This window comes from Heterodontus francisci, chromosome 5 (genome assembly GCF_036365525.1).
Source record: "Heterodontus francisci isolate sHetFra1 chromosome 5, sHetFra1.hap1, whole genome shotgun sequence".
Classification (NCBI taxonomy): Eukaryota; Metazoa; Chordata; class Chondrichthyes; order Heterodontiformes; family Heterodontidae; genus Heterodontus; species Heterodontus francisci.
The window spans coordinates 183,411,333-183,414,292 of record NC_090375.1 but is presented as its reverse complement, the minus strand read 5'-3'; positions in this window follow the sequence as shown (position 1 = coordinate 183,414,292).

The following is a 2,960-nucleotide window of genomic DNA, read 5'->3' as shown; positions in this document are numbered from 1 at the left end:
TTAAGGGTCTCTTCCCACCACCACTGTAATCTTCCCAGCGGAAGTGGGGGGAGGGGGGAGAACCTCTGTCACAGGGGCAGGTCGCCTTGTATCACAATTTGTGGCCCACAGAGGACCCCCACCAGGAATAACTTGCAACCTTGCCCCCCAGGCCCTCCCTTCCCCCTGGACTGCACGACCACTCCCCATACCACCACCCCTCGTCGGGGCCTTCCATACTGGCCCCAGCAACACCACCTCACCTATCTCTGGTTCCAGGTTCCAGCGCTGGGCCTGGGTCTGAGGCCTGTGCAGTACCGGCAGTGGCCACCGCTCCCACTGGTGCTGCCGATTCTGCTGAGCTGACAACCCTCTGATTGGCCAACAGCTCTTGGAGGCGGGATCCCCATCTTTAAAGGAATAGGGATCCCAGCTCCTGAAACTTAGATTTATGGGAGGGGGAGGGGGAGGCGGCGGCCACAAAAAGGTGGAGGCGGGATTCTCCCCACTTTTTTGGCCTAGTGCTGGGAGACCCACTTCTAGCACAAAATCCAGCCCATAATGTGGAAAAATGTGAAGTTATCCACTTTGGTAGGAAAAACAAAAATGCAGAGTATTTCTTAAATGCTAAGAGATTGGGAAGTGTTGATGTTCATAAGTCACTGAAAGCTAACTTGCAGGCGTAGCAAGCAATTAGGAAGGCAAATGGTATGTTGGCCTTTATTGCAGGAGCATTTCAGTACAGGAGTAACGTGGTCTTGATGCAATTGTACAGAGCTTTGGTGAGATCACATTTGGTCCTAAGGAAGAATATACTTGCCCTAGAGGGAGTGCAATAAAGGTTCACCAGACTGATCCCTGGGATAGCAGGATTGTCCTATGACGAGACTGAGCCTATATTCTCTAGCGTTTAGAAGAATGAGAGGTGATCGCATTGAAGCATACAAAATTCTTTCAGGGCTCAACAGGGTAGATGCAGGAAGGATTTTCCCCTGGCTGGGGGGGGGGGGGGGGAGGGCGCAGTTGGGGGTTCTCGAACCAAAGGACACAGTCTCAGAATAAGAGGTAGGCAATTTAGGGCTGAGATGAGGAAGAATGTCTTCATTCAGAGGGTGGAATTCTCTACCTCAGAGAGTTGTGGAGACTCAGTCACTGAGTATATTCAAGACAGAGATCAATAGATTTCTAGATATTAAAGACATCAAGGGATATGGGGATAGTGTGGGAAAATGGCATTGAGGTAGAACATCAGCCATGATCTGGTTGAATGGCACAGCAGGCTTGAGGGGCTGAACAGCCTACTCTTGCTCCTATATCCTATGTTCCTAATTTCTCTTGTATTTGTATCCAAATCATTTATATAATAGAAAACCAAAGAGATCTCAGCATTGATCCCTAGGACACACCATTATTTTGCCAAGCTGAAACACATCTATTTACCCCTGCTCTTTACCTTTCCTTTCCCTAAGCCATCTTTCTCTCGATGTGGCTACATTCCTTTAATACAATGCACAAGTTTGCAACAAGTCTCTCATCTTTCATGTGACACCTTATGAAATACCTGCCCAAAATCCATATATACACCTATCACATTTTCTTTATCTATATGTGCCATGACTTCCCTCAAAAAGATTTGTTCAGTTAACCAAGCGTGTCCTGTTCTTTATTATTAGTACATGCTAATTCTGTCCTAAAACAACTCTAGGCAACTTTAGCTAAAATGTATGTCCAAATTCTGCTTTCAGTCCCATTTGCACAAAATACTCTGAAAGCAAAATACTTCAATTTTGTGCTGAACTGGTAGGAGAAGGTTATTGTCTTGGATAACTGAACAAGTCTTGTAGGCAACAACAGGAAAAAATCTGTCAAATGTTATCGAATTCATCAAACATTAAATTTACAGGAATTGTGTTGTACTAACCACACAAATTATCCACCAGAATGACATGAACTGTAGCGAGAGTACTTAAAAAGTATCAGTCCAAATATTGGGTTGCTATTTATGTAACAGGTAACAGAGTTGTATGCAATTGATCCTGGCAAACACCAAATGAATAGACGCTTGGAAATGTTGGCAGAAAAGTTTTTAAACAAGCATATCATTGTAAGGCACAGAAGTCTTAAAGCAAAAGTAATGTTAACAAATAACGAATCTGAACTATGTATTCTATCAGCAATTTAATATATTACAAGTTGAATAAAATTTGCTAGTTTTAATTTCTTTGGCAATTCGTTAAATAGTACAAGATTCCTGTAAACAAAGAAAATAATGGGCAGTTTAATATCCAAGTTTTCTTACTACCTTCATTTAAAATAGTAATCACACAGCATCCTTTCAGATCGTTACGTACTCACTGTTAAAGTCAAGCTGCACTGCTGATTTTGGGATGCTGACTTACTGATCCCCGTGCTGGGAAACTGCTTGCTTCCCTCTGTCACTTCGTTGCTTCGGCACTGCAGTGAGTCCCGGTGCTTTGCAATGCTGCTTGCAACTCAATCGCTGTACCCAGAAACTCTGTAGTTACTCTATGCTCTGCATCCCTGTCACTGTGCCCTGCTTTCTCTCTCCCTTTCTCTGTATTCAGTATCTACTTTTGGTGCCTGGTCAATCTGCAAGTACTATGTGCATCTGATCTCTAGGTGTGTTCAATCCACTTGTGTCTGCTCTCTCAGTGGTCAGGTCAGTCTCTGAGCATTCAATAATTTCACTCTCTGTGCACAGTCTGCTCTCTTTCCCATCTGGTATATTCACACCCAAGACTCCCTGACTTTCAGCCCTGCACTCACTCTGCCACTCTATTCTTCCTCACCCCTGTGTGCCCTCTCCCTGGGCGAGTTCTAACCAGTGCGCGCTCCCTCTGCTATCCGGCGCACGAACGCGCCCCAGAGTGGTGCGCGCTTTCTAGCCCAGCTCCCGGTGCACGAGCCCCCGGGTTCAGGTTGGGGGGGGGGGGGGGGGGACGCGCTTTGTGCAGCTCCTA